The sequence below is a fragment of the Chenopodium quinoa genome, unplaced genomic scaffold (assembly GCF_001683475.1).
Source record: "Chenopodium quinoa cultivar QQ74 unplaced genomic scaffold, ASM168347v1, whole genome shotgun sequence".
Lineage (NCBI taxonomy): Eukaryota > Viridiplantae > Streptophyta > Magnoliopsida > Caryophyllales > Amaranthaceae > Chenopodium > Chenopodium quinoa.
In genome coordinates this window covers 5,015,527-5,030,518 of record NW_018743252.1, presented here as the reverse complement: position 1 = coordinate 5,030,518, position 14,992 = coordinate 5,015,527, and positions in this window count along the sequence as shown.

Here is a 14,992-nt window from a genome sequence, read left to right as displayed (position 1 = left end):
TATCTCCTTGGAGAACGCAGAAGGTTGTTCTCCAAGTTTTAGTAGACGGACCTACCAGTCCAGTGGTTGGACGTTATATGTCGCCTGACCCCCGAAGTGGCAGGCTGCTGGTAAGGCTGGGCAAACGGCCTGTATGGCTGCTGGGGCACATACGGGACCGAGCCTATCATTTACGGACCTTTATAGATGGACGGGCCGCCTGACAGGCTATCCTGTGCAGATTGAGAATACCTCATCGATGTATTTTTGAAGCTGTCTGACAAAGTCGATGTTGAAGCCGAGTTAGACAGTTGCTGGTTTTTCTTCTGCTCAATGAAGAACCGAGCATCAGAGTAAGTCTTTTTGCTGTCATCCGGCTGTGTATGCCGGATGGCCTTCCTCTTCCCTGGCTCGGGGAAGCGAAACTTGGTCCAATCAATCAAAGGCGGGACCCCTTCTTTGTTTTTGGGTGCGGAGTGGGCTCCTTGTCTTTAACCAACTTAGCCTTCTCAGAACGAGAGGGATTCTTGGTCGACTAAACCTTGTTGGGACCAGTCGTCTGCTTAGAGATCAGGTGCTTCATCTCTCCCTTGAAACTTTTCATGAATTTCATGAACTCGTCTCAAGTGATGTGAGCAGTCTGTCCTGCCGTCTGGGGCTAGCCGGATGACTTACTCAGACCCGCTTGACTATCACCCCACTCCATGCTGTCTTAGGAATGGACGCACCTGGTAATGAAGGATTTATCTACGGTTGTATATGTTTCGACCTCTAGATCGTCATCCGTATCATGGTCAGAAAAGACCTTAACCTTAGGCTGCTTTTCTATAGGAGGCAGTACAGTCTCTTGAGAAACCATCTTGGAGGTACTCTCCCCATAGATGGTGCCAAATGTAACGGGTTTTTTTTTGTCCTACGGGAGAGTTACGTTACCAAGACTGGATCCCTTACCGACTATACCTGCAAAACAACGAAAGCTCCTGTTGGTAGGAGTTCTGCCTCCGACGATCAAGTTAGAACTGGTTGAAGTAAGGTAAAAAGTGTGGAAAGTAAAGTAAATATACTCTGACCCGATTTACCAAAAAAAAAAATATACTCTGACCCGAGATCAGGTGTTTTCTCTGATGTGAGAGAATTAATTATGTTGTAATAAATGAACATGCCCCCAAAATAGGATAAATCTCCCTATTTATAAGGTCATTGGTAAATGTGCCATTTCCTGGGTTAGTCTGACCTAGATTTGGTGGGCTACGTTGCTTTGCGGCTTTCTCGGGAATTGGGCCCTGAAGGCTGTCATTCCCTGATGAATACTGCATGCCACATGTCAAGTATTGAGAGGTTCACTTGGACTCCTTCTAAGGTGACACGTGTCACGCTCTTATTTGTCCACGTGGCGAGGGTAAAAATCCCCAAATCAGATCTAATCAAAGTTGGCTCCGCTCGAAAAAACGTCGGGTTTGGGCATATTTTTTAAACTCAAGTTCCAGGCCGATCAATTTTTTTTAAAATAGTTGGGTTGTAGGCAACCCAAAATCACATTTTTAGTTCAAAATTTGGCTGTGGCCCAATAAGTCCGTTCATTTTGGCCCGAAATAGTAGGTTTTGGCAATGTTTTCGGCCCAAAGTTGAGTCAGACCTGAAATAGACCACCCTTTTATTTTGCCAAAGCTCAGCCCGACTTGGTCACTTACAATGTCCTAGTGCTATTGGGTTTTCCAAGTTGTAACCCTATATTATTAGGTTTTCAAAGGTGTACCCTTTATTTTAAAAAACTACACATACAACAGTTCCCCTAAAGCATAGTTTTTTACCGCACGTTAATTTTTATGTTAACCTAACATTAATGTATTCTACTAATCATTCATCATCAATGACCTGCCACAAAAAAGTATAGGTTTGGGCAAGCCTAAAACATAATCTGCTTTGACCCGATAAACCCAATATTTTGTGGGTTTGGGCATAAAATTATTAAATTATATATAAAGGCCTTGTCACACCCTAGGTCAACATTAGCCTACTTGCGCCTAGTCTGCAAAGATTTGCATTAGTGAAGTCCTACTTTAAAAGCCTCTACTATGTTGAGGTATCAACTGGCATAAAAAATGGAAGACTTAGTTTTCTTCAACTTGCAATGTGGGAGTTCCATACGCACCTTGATGGTATTAGAGCCATGACCCATTTTGGAGTCCTATTGTGCTTTTCGGACACATGCTCCTTAAAGGTGGGGAAAAGGTGATATATGGCGCTCCCACATAGGACTTATGAGGAGAAGTAGGCCTTCCCTAAACTTCGTATAAGGTTTGATACCTCAACCTACTAGATACCTTTTGGATAGGACTTCTGTAAAAAAAAAAAATCCTTGTGGCTATGTCCAAAAAGAATACTCCCTCCGTCTTACAGTTTTTCATTTTCATCTGTCCCATAATACTTGACATGTTACTAAATATGGAATGAGACCATTAATAAAATAATATTTTTCCACGTTTCTCTCTCCTCACTACCTCCACCCCACCCCTACTTGTTGATTTCTTACAATATAAAAATTACAAAAGAGAATATTTATATAATAAACAAATATTTTAAATTGACTCATTTGTAGTTTTCTTAAATTACGTATCCATCTCAATACCACAAGTATTATGGAACGGATGAAGTACTGTTGACTGATGTGGACGTGAGTTCTTAGGTGGCGTTTGGTTCGGATAATGCAAACGAAGTGGAAAGGAAACAAATAAGAGGGGGGGAAAGGAATCATTTAGCTATTACCTTTACATTTGTTTGGTTTAACTGTGGAAAGGAATCAATTAAACTTTACTCCCTTTGTTCTTGTTTGGTCTACCTAATGGAAAGGAATCATTGAAAATGCAACTACTTATAATAGGAAGTTTTTGCTATTTAATATATGAGAAATTTTACTTGATCAAGTTACATACCATTATTAAAAATACCATAAAAATAAGTTAGCTATAATATTAAACTGATTACATCATAGCATAACAAGTACTTTTTGTAGGAAACCAAACAAATGTATACTACAAAATTCTGAAATTCAAGAGCAAAATATGGTGTTCTAGCACCCATAAGCCTTAATTAAAGTTTCAAAGGCCATACATTGTAGATGATTAGCATTACTCCCACCTACTTTTCCTTAAGGAGATCTAAAACATACTGTTTCTTCAAGTTAGTTGGAGCTTGAAAAAAGATTCTAAGCTTATGTTTTTCAGCCATGAGAATTGTTGCCACCTCTAAAGATTCCGAAGGAGAAACACCATCCAATTTCATAACTTCTTCTAACACCTTATTCACTTCATCATCCATTTTTTTCTCCCTTTCTTCGGCTTTGGACCATGAATTTGCCATAGTTCCAAGATTTGCATTTATGTCCTCAAAAATTTTCCCAAAAGTTTTAGATGTATTATGAAGAGAAGCTACTAACTCATTAGCATCATCTACCTTTTGATGTGTCTTTCCTTTTCCCTTCATTTGTTTCATCTTTGCTTTCTTGGAAGGAGTATTATCATCCTCTTTCTTCATTGGCCGCTTATGGGATTGAGTTGTTGATTGAGTGGAATGGGTAGAATGAGTGGGAGAATCCATATAACCGTCTTCTTCACTCTCTATTGTCATAGACTGATTTGCAATCTCAACATTCATGTTATTATCTTTTGCTTCTCCGGTTGCTTTATCTTTTGCATAGATTTCAGCAAGTGTCTCATAATGAGGAAAGGGTACTCCATACAACCCCTTTGCTTTCTTGTGAGCCTGCAATGTACATAAATCCTTAATCAACTTCATTTTCTTATTATGCTGATAAATATAGTCCTGTAAAATAGTCTGCAAACTGATAAATATAGTTTGAATTCAGTTTGATAGGCATGCAAAATACAATACCAATTCAAGAAAGTGATATTCTCATACAATACCAAATACAATACTTTAATAACTCATACAAATATATGTTTCAAATACTAATATTAGCAAGTGAAGGGAAATTCTACAGTAATCCATCAATAAGGCTACAAAGAGAATAGGGAAACAAAAAAGAAAGATAATGCAACAATAACCAAGGCAGCAGAACACAAAAACTTCCAGAAGGCATAATTCCTAGCACAAAATTCCAAATCAAGAAATTCTTGAGCCTAAATTGAATAACTTTTCAAGATCTATAACTTTGATGAAGGAACTAAGGGCTAAAAAAAATGGAATATATGTTTTGGGGCAAACAGAACTGCAGCTACAAGGAAACTACAGAATAACAATAGTATCAATACAACACAACAACAACAACAATATAACAGGCAACAACAATTTGAGCAGCAAGCCCATAGAATATAGCAGCAAGTAGGAAACAAAATTATAGCAATCTGTACTAACATTCAAGCAACAACATTACAACGTCAACAATAGCATTATTGAAATGAATTTAATAACTACTCAAATCATAAAAAATGAAGAACATTAAAAAGCTTACTTACCTTAGCCCATTCATCAAATACAGTTTTCTCTACTTGCAACATTTTTTTGTCCGAATCCCATCCAAATCCAGAAGTAGATAACATCTCTGCCATTGCACTATATTTCTCTATCCAATGCTTAATCCTTGACTCAATGTGTGGATCAGCTTTCAAGCCACAATTAGGTAGCACAGATTTTATCATTTCTTCCAACTTATTCATGTAACCACTCTTGAAGCCACTTTCACTTTTCCATTTAGGATCGAGAGATAACTCATGTAAATATTTTATGAGCACTGTATCTTCCTCAAAGTTCCAAAAATGCTTATTCTTACCTCTTCCTGGATTGCTTCCCTCTTCTCCCATCATATTCAACTTCAAAGAGAAATTTACATGTACTAGAAAAAAGTAAGTAAATTAAACATAATCACTAAAGAAGCAATGTCTTAATTGCACTAGAAAAAAGTAAGTAAATTAAACATATCACTAAAAAAGTAAGTAAATTAAACATATCACTAAAAAAGTAAGTAAATCAAGTTACAAGATTCTAGCAATTTGGTCTTAGCACTAAAGAGTATTCTAACATGAGGTGATGCAGCAGCAACATCTTGTAATTTGAACCCACTACACCGAGGATCTTGACTGCTAAACTCTTCTACCTCTTGCCCTCCACCCATTAAACATATCTTGTGCTAATGTGTTTCTAAAATTGGTCCACTGATCTGAAGTTGCAACACTTGTAATATATTCAGGTTCATCATCAGAATCATCATCGGAATCTTCACTCAACTCTTCTTCCTCTATATCATCAGTAGGCATGACTCTTCTAATTAAGTTATGTAGGAAACAACAAGCCATCACGATACGACCTTGGGTGCGTATAGGAAAAAACGAGGGACTCCTAAGTATGCTCCATCTCCCTTTAAGTAAACCAAAACACCTCTCTACCACATTTCTTGCCCTAGCATGTTTCATATTAAAATATTCCTCGGCACTTTCAGGTTGTTTATCTGTCCACTCTTTTAGGTGATATCGTTGCCCCCTATATGGAGCGAGAAATCCGTCGCAATAAACAAAAAACAAAAGACCTATTCCATTTACCTCGAGGTACCCTAAGACCATTTGGCCTAGAGAGAGCATTAAGAAGGACACGTACATCATGGGTTGATCCTTCCCACCCCGGAAGCACATAAATAAATTCCATATTAGGTGCACAAGCACCTAAAACATTCATAGCAATTGTGCCTTTCCTTGTTCGATATTTTCCCCTTTCTTGTGAAGTCACTCTTACGTTAATATAGGTACCATCTAGCGCTCCTAGACAAATCTACATTATAAAAGACAAAGATATGACTCATTTACATACATTACATGAAAATCTAACAGAAAAAAGAAAATGAATGGAATTATACCTTGAAAGGTTACCACCTTTCATCTTCACATTCATCAGATATCGCTATAGGCTTGTTCAATAAGTGTTCATGCAACTTCAAAATAGCCCTTAGACATAGGTTAAATTGTCGACTCATTGTTTCCCCACTTCTTAAAAAGAGATTTCCAATTGACCTATTCTTTTGATGATGAGCCAATGTGTACAAAATCATTGCAACTATCTCTTGAAGAGTCATATTTCTTGTTCCACTTAAACCTCCTATATCTCTAAGCATCTCACAAATAATATTAAAAGTACGTCTATTGACACGAAGCTCACTTTTACAGCTTACATCACTCTGTCTTATTAAGTGACTCAAAAATAACGAGCGTAACAATTTCCTATTCCTTTTCCTTTTATTGATTTGAGCCCCTCTAATTGTAACAACGCTCATCAAATACCAAATCCAAAACAACATAAAAACTACAATAATCATTGTAATAACCAATTGAACTTGTTTTGCTCTTCTTTTTTTCCCAATACGAGCCATTTCAAGAACCTTAAAAATACATTCAATAGAAATAGATAAGATTCTAATGCTACAACAAAATCATGCAGCTTAAAAATTTTCAGATTATGCAGTACTAATATAATTTCTTGCTTCTGTTAACACTCTTAACAGGATAAAGTATAAGGGGACACGGTTTTAACTAATTAATTGATAATCTGATTACAAATTTGTTGTCATTCTTATCACATTGATTTACTGTAATGAACATCATTTTGCTTTACTTCAAATATATGGTTGTTTACTTTTATCAAGCTTCAGTACGACTATGGTATTCTGGCATTGCAAAATTTTGTCTTCTACAATGATTATGAGATTTATGACATGTATTTTAAATCATGGTATCAATACTTCAACGACTCAAATCGTGTGGTTCCACGGTCTGTAACACCTCAATATCATGAAGCAAAAAGCAAAAAATTCAATTGAAAATTTTAAAACTCAAATAAATCAGAAAAATTAGGGAAAAAAACTCTAGAAATTAACACCATAAATCGAAAATAGCAATCAATAAATAGATCAAACATTCAAATGAAAATATTAATAAAAACTCAAATAATATTGCAATCAATCATGTATTTCGAGATAGAAAAATCAAAATATACAATCAATCAAATAGAAAGATTTATAAATTCAACAACAATTCAAAATCTAGGGTTTTGAGATAACATACCTAACTTGAGCGAAATCTAGAGCTTCAATAATTTGAGAACGAAATCTGGAGCTTCGACCAAGGAGCGAAATCTAGGGTTTCGACATTTCTTTGGGAGAATGTCGCATGAGAAGTCGGAGAAAATGAGAGAGAAGAGGATGAGTTGTGTGTGTTTTTTGGATTAGAGGAGAGAAATGTGATTTTTTTCTCCAGTTTTTTTACCGGAAACAAAGTAGTGGAATGGGTTACCACTAAGAAACGTGATTTGTTACTTTACTCCTCAACCAAACAGATTCTAACGAAAACGGTATCTGATTCCGTTTCTAAGCCTACAAAAATCCCGTACCAAACACCCCCTTACAATTAGGGGTGGGACTTCGGTCTGGCGGTTCGGTTTGACCTCGGTTTGAGTCGGTTTTGGTTTGGAGCGGTTCGGATTGAAACGGTTTAGTTTAGCTGGCGGGTCGGTTTGGTTCGGTTTGGGTTAGTCACGGCTCGGTTTGGTTTCGGTTTATTTCTTTGCGGTTTAAATTCGGTTTGGGTCATAAGCGGGTCGGTTTATAAACGATTCGGATTATGTCGGTTTGGTTTGATACGGGTCGGTTTAGGGGGTGGGTTTACCCGGGTCAATGTCAGTTTGGTTTACAAACGGTTTGGATCAAGCCGGTTTGGTTTGAAATGGGTCGGTTTAGGGGCGGGTTTACCCGGGTCAATATCGGTTCGGTTTATAAACGGTGCGAATCATGTCGGTTCAGTTTGAAATGGGCCGGTTTAGTGGAGGGTTTACACAGTTCAATTGGTTCGGTTTATGAACGGTTTGGATCATGTCGGTTCGGTTTATAAGCGGTTTGGGTCATGAATTCATGATTGTTTTAAAGATCGCGTCATGACCATGATTTAATGAGTTGATACTTATAATACGATAAATCGATAATTAAGAATGTACAAGTATTCAATTAGATTGATCAACAAGTGTTTTAAACTTTTAAGTTTTAATAATCAGATATGTAAATATGTTTATCGATTGTAGTACATACCAATAATTCAATGAGGCAATGATACTTATGATAGTATGATAATGATACCAACCGTACATTCGTACGATATGATATACATAATAATTAATCTATAATTACATATACATTAACAATATCGTATTGAATCAATTTCCATTTCCAAACATTGCATTTCTTATAAATTATAACTTACACGAGATTAAATGGATTCGTTATTTAGTTTGTTACTTTATTTAGATTACTAACTCAAACAACTTAATAAGTTAAATGGACGAAATCACGAAATCATGACCATGATTTAATGAGTTGATACTTATAATACGATAAATCGATAATTAAGAATGTACAAGTATTCAATTAGATTGATCAACAAGTGTTTTAAACTTTTAAGTTTTAATAATCAGATATGTAAATATGTTTATCGATTATAGTACATACCAATAATTCAATGAGGCAATGATACTTATGATAGTATGATAATGATACCAACCGTACATTCGTACGATATGATATACATAATAATTAATCTATAATTACATATACATTAACAATATCGTATTGAATCAATTTCCATTTTCAAACATTGCATTTCTTATAAATTATAACTTACATGAGATTAAATGGATTCGTTATTTAGTTTGTTACTTTATTTAGATTACTAACTCAAACAACTTAATAAGTTAAATGGACGAAATCACGAAATCACTAATTAAAGTGGTGATGAAATCATTATGCAATACTAATGTACGAATAGTCAAATATACAACGGTTAGATTGAATGCCCATGAAAAACAATGGTTAGATTTTCATTACTTTATTAGTTATTAGTATTATTACTTATTAAGTTATTATTAGTTTATTATATATACTGATATACAGTCACAGACTCACAGATATATATAATATACATATAGAGATGTCAGATATTGATGTGCATTAACTCATTAAGTCATTAACTATGTCGTATTGAATCAATTTCAATTTTGAAACATTTGCGTTTCTTACAATTTATAACTTATAAGTAATAAACTAATAATAATAATAGTAATAATAATAATAATAATAATAATAATAATAATAATAATAAATAATAATAATAATAGTAATAATTATAATAATTATAATAATAGTAGTAGTAAACTAGTAATAATAATAATATTAACAAATAATTATACTAACAATAATAATAATAATAATAATAAATAATTAAAAAAAACGGTCAAAAAGACCTAGAAAAGCACAAAGAAAAATCTAGACTGTTAGATCTAGATGAATATTCTGGAATCTACAAAAAAAAAATGAACGGTTAGATGTTGAGATTGAATATGGACGGTTAGATCAACTGAACAAGTAAAACCTAAACCTAGAAAAAAAAAACCCACTCTATCAGCCATTCAGCCGTTTTACACTTTTACTCACTCAGTCACTCTTCTATTATCAATCTATCATAGTTTCTCTCTCTAACTTCTCAGTTTCTCACTCTTTCGTTCTGAAATTCTCAAGAATCTCAACTTCTCAACTTTTAAAAATCCTAATTAGGGTTTTTGTTTTCGTTTCATTTGTGTTTTGGATCTACAGTTCTGATTTCCCGCTTTACATTCTCGTTTTTTTGTTTTTTCAAATCTTCCTCTCCTTCAATTTGAAGGCTTCAAGCCGTCAAAAGTTCATAACTCAAGGTAATTTTTTGTTAATTTTTGTTGTTTTCGTTTTGATTTTTTTCGTTTTTGTTTCGGTTTGTTTATTTAGGGTTTTTGTTTTCGTTTCATTTTTGTTTTGGATCTAAGTTCTGATTTCTGACTTTTCCATTCTCGTTTTTTTTTTTCAAATCTTCCTCTTCTTCAAGCCGTCAAACCTCAAGGTAATTTTTTGTTAATTTTTGTTGTTTTCGTTTTGATTTTTTTCGTTTTCGTTTCGGTTTTTTACTTTTTTTATTTAGGGTTTTTGTTTTCGTTTCATTTTTTGTTTTGGATCTAAAGTTCTGATTTCTGACTTTTTCATTCTCGTTTTTTTTTTTTTTCCAAATCTTCCTCTCCTTCAAGCCGTCAAACCTCAAGGTAATTTTTTTGTTAATTTTTTCGATTTTTTTTCGTTTTCGTTTCGGTTTTTTTTTATTTCAAGTTCTGATAATCTACATTCTTGATTTTTTCTTTTGATCTCCAGTTCAGGCAGTTCTCCATCTTCAAATCTCCTTCAAGCCGTCAAAGGTAATTACTTTTTCCTTTTCGTTTTTTTTTTTTAATACAGTTTTTCTGTTTTTGTATTTGATTATTGTTGTTGTTCTTGCTTGAATATAGTCGAAATATGCCTAAAACCTGTTGTTGATTGTATTTTTGTTTTTTTACGGGAAAATGGTAGATTTGTGCTGTTTTGTTGTTTATTATGCTCGATTTAAAAGTAATGATGATGGGTTGTTCAGATTATGTGATTATTATTGTTGGAATACATGCATTGTTTATTTATTGGAATACTTGTGCAGTTGTGGTTCATGCTTTGGTCCATACTCCATAAAAAATGATGGTTGACCATACTGTCAATTGCATACTTGTAATAATTGGCATATTTTGTACTCAAGAATGAATTTATCCATTGAAATTCAATTGTGGGTCCTTATGCCTTACTGAAAAAAATGACTTACCAGGGAAATCATGCATGCTTAAAATGTATACTTCTATGATTGGCTTAAAGTTAGTACTTAAAATGTACACATATGTCAGTCACATGAGACAATGCATGCTTAATTGCTCACTATTAGTAGAATCTGTCACTTAATTTGGTACTTATAAATGTTGTTTTTTTTTTTGTTTCAGTCATGTCTCGCGAGTATGATGAATTTGACTATGAGAGGCAATCAAATTTTGATATTGTTAGCTCTCAAGCTGCCTCTGTCCCGGATGATGATGCTAGTAATACCGGCATTATCAATCCTTCTGTTAATAAACGTCAAAGAACCGCAGGTATATGGAAGCATTACACTTTTTTTGTAAAGACGATAGGTAATGAAAAGGTAGATTATGCTCGTTGTAATTTGTGTGGCAAAGAATATAAAGCACCTGGTAAAGCGGGTACTTCAACTTGTAGAGCTCATATTAATGCATGTTTGGAAAAGCATGGTCTCCAGTCCGGTAACGAATCACAATTTGATCAAAAAACTTATTTACAAAAGTTTGCTAAAGCTATAATCTGCCATGCATATCCTTTAAATATTGTAGAGCATGAATATCTTAGGGAACTTCATGCATATTTGAATCCTAAGGTGCAGCATGTTTGTAGAAAAACTAGGTTAAAGTATGTTATTGCTGAGCATGATAAATATAAATCCTTGTTGCATGAGTCTTTGGCTAATGTTTCTGGTAGAGTTAGCTTTACATGTGACTTGTGGACTGCATGTACTAACCGAGGCTATCTCACTTTGACTGCTCATTATGTTGATAACAGTTGGTCTCTTAGGTCTAAAATTTTAAATTTTAGATATTGTGGCCCTCCCCATACTGGTGTTGAGGTTGGAAAGTTTGTGTTTAAACTGATTAAAGAGTGGAACCTTCAAGGTAAGGCTTTTTCAATGACCGTTGATAATGCTCGTTCTATGGATGTTATGGATGAATATTTGAAAAAAGAATTAATGCAATGCTCTCCTCTTCCTTGTAATGGGAAATTCTTTCATGTTCGATGTTCAGCTCATGTTTTAAATCTTATTGTTCAAAGAGGTTTAAAAGAAGTTCATGAAAGTGTTGAAAAATTGCGTGAGGTTGTTAAATATATTGATGCTTCTGATTCTAGATTAACTCAATTTGAGAATGCTTTGTCTGAGTTAGACTCTGCTTTTAATGGTAAGTTATGTCTCGATGTTGTGACTCGTTGGAATGCCACTTATACAATGCTCCGAAAAGCCTTAGAAGCTAAGGATGCCTTGATTCTATATACTAGTAGGTTTTTGGGTTTTTCTTATAGACTTGATGCTGAAGAATGGGATACCATTCAAAAAATTTGTGATTTCCTTCAGCCATTTAATGATATAACTGTGTTATTTTCTGGTACCGAATATCCCACTTCTAATTTGTATTTTGTTAGTGTTTTAAAAATTGAGTACGCTATTACTCAAGCCTTTAAAGACCCTAAACTTGCACCCATGGCAGCAGTTATGCTTGAGAAGTTTGAGAGTTATTGGGAGGATTATAGTTTGATACTTTCAGTTGCTATTGCTCTTGATCCTCGTTATAAGTTGTTTCGAGTGAGACATATGTTGAACTCGTTGTATAATGATGAGGCATGCGACGAAAAGATTATGATGATTAAGGAAGCTTTTTATGACCTTTATAAATTTTATTCTACTGCATCTAATACAAGCTGCAGAAATCCTGCCTCTTCAAACACAGCTCAATCTGAAAATTCTAATCGCACGTTGAGATCTCAAAATATTTTCACGGTATTTATGTTATACAATATACTCAATATTAATGGTAGTCTTCTATTTTTATTTGTAATGTCATAATTTAACTTTTAATAAAAAAATCTGTTTCAGTTGCATGAGGTTGATGACGAATGTAATGATTCAACTAGATGCCCTCTGGCTGATCTTGAGGCATATTTGAATGGACCTCGTTCGCGATTAATTCAAGGGGAACATTTTGACGTTCTCAAGTACTGGGAATCTCAAGCTTCTTCTCTTCCTATTTTAGCTAATATGGCAAGGGATGTTTTGGCCATTCCTATTACATCGGTGGCCTCTGAATCTTCTTTTAGTTTGGGTGGTCGTATTTTGAACAAATATAGGGGTAAACTTTTGCCAAAGAATGTTGAGGCATTGGTTACCACCCAAAATTGGTGTCGTGGTTATCAAGCGGATGTCGAGGAAGACGTCCTCCTTATTGGTAAAGAGATTGAAGCCGAAAGTGCTTCATCTGCATAACTGGTATTTGTGTCTCATTGTGGTTTATTTTATCTTAAAAAATCGTTGCCCTTGTCATTTATTTTCAGACTTGCTGGCAGCATTTTTCAAGACTTTTAAAATCGTTGCCCTTGTCATTTATGTTGAGACTTAAATAGTTAAATGTATTTTGGTACTTGCTGGCAGCATTTCTCAAGTTTTTGTTAAAACAACCATTGCTCAGTGATGTAAATCTGAGAGCAATTTTAAAACCAAAAGCTATAATTTTGAAGTTGCTTGAACTTGTTATGAGCTGCTGCCTGCTGGTAGTGCTTTTGCCTTTTGGTTGTTGTCTCTGAGTTGTTATTACCTATATTGTTGCCTGCATGAGCTGGTTCCTGCCTCCTGCCAGCTTGAGGTGCTGTGTTGCTGCCTTTTGTGTTATGAATTTATGATAAGTTTTGTTGCTGCTGTTTCTTATGCTTGCTGTTTTAATTTTTCTTGAATCATCGTTGCCCTTGTCATTTATGTTGAGACTTCAATGTATATGTACTTGCTGGCAGCATTTTTCAAGTTTTAAGTTAAAACAGTCATTGCTCAGTGATGATACGATAAACGTAAATCTGAGAGCAATTTTGAAAAACAAAAATAAGTTCCTGCTGAGTCCCTTCTGCTTATATTATTCCTTGCTTCTGATAAGTTGCTGGTCTGTTATTGCGTGTGCTGGTTCCTGCTTGTTGCTGCTATTTCCTCTGCTCTTGGGTGCTGTGCTGCTGCTTCAAGATTCTGCTCCCAAATCACTCACATTCTCACTCCTCCCTTCATCTTATCATGTATCATTTTTTGCAACCCTAAACTTGATGATGTTTCAGTTGATAAATCTGAAATCTAATCTGGGTAGTAGTGATAGTAGTTTCATTATGTATTGGTATATGTATTGTGAATTTTAATTAATGAAAATGGTGACTTTTTTTAATTGCTTGTTGATATTACTCTAATTTTAATGCTATTTATCTGTTGGATTTGTGGTAATGTTATGAAATAATTGTGGCTACAGATTTGGGATGCCTCCGTATTTATCAAAATTCTTTTACTTAATATCTGGTTTAATTTAAGAAAAGCTAAAAAAATGTGTTTTATAAACATTTTAGTCCTCCCCTTTACAAAATACTTGTATAAGAAAGTTTTATAAAGTGATAATGTGAATGATTGTACGCCTTATTGACTAGTACAGTAATATTCTAATGCTTATGCCACTTGTGTAACACAATCTCATACATCTCCAATCTTATGTTACCTTTGAGGCTTTGAGTGTTATTGGATGATCATGAATATCTTTATGAAGGAACAATGAAGATAATTTGGGTGGACTAGCATTATTACTGGAATGAAAATGATACAAATGATATATCTTGTAATTAAAATAAATAAGTAATCTGAAACAATATTAATAATGTCGTTGGCCTAGATCTAGGTGATATAAACCTTTGTATAAACCTATGCCGTTTGATTAGATCTACATTTATTAACATTAATTGTATTTACTATTTAGCCATTTAGGTTGTAAATAATTCAATTTGAATTAAGCAGTTTGTAATCGGATCAGTTTAAACAGGTTGCGATTCGAAAACAGTTCGATTTTAACGGTTTAACGGGTTATGGCAGTTCAGTTTAGACGGTTAGCGGATTATAACGGTTCGGTTTATACGTGCGGTTTAAACGGTTTCGGTTCATAAACGGGTCGGTTTAAACGGTTAGCGGGTTACAAATGGTTCGGTTTAAACGGTTTTTTTTTCGGTTTAAACGGTTTCGGTTTATAAACGGTTCGGGTCATTAACGGGTTTATAAACCATTCGGTTCGGTTCGTTTCGGTTCGGATTTGCGCAGTTTGGTTTGTTATCGGTTTACGGTCCGTAACGGGTTGACATTCAGCGGTTCAATTCGATTTCGGTTTGATATTGAACGGTTCAGTTCGATTTTCGGTTTATATTTATCGGTTTATAAACGGATCGTTCCGTGATGGTTCGGTTCGGTAACGGGCGGTTTCACGGTTCGGTTTGAAAAGTCCCACCCCTACTTACAATGTA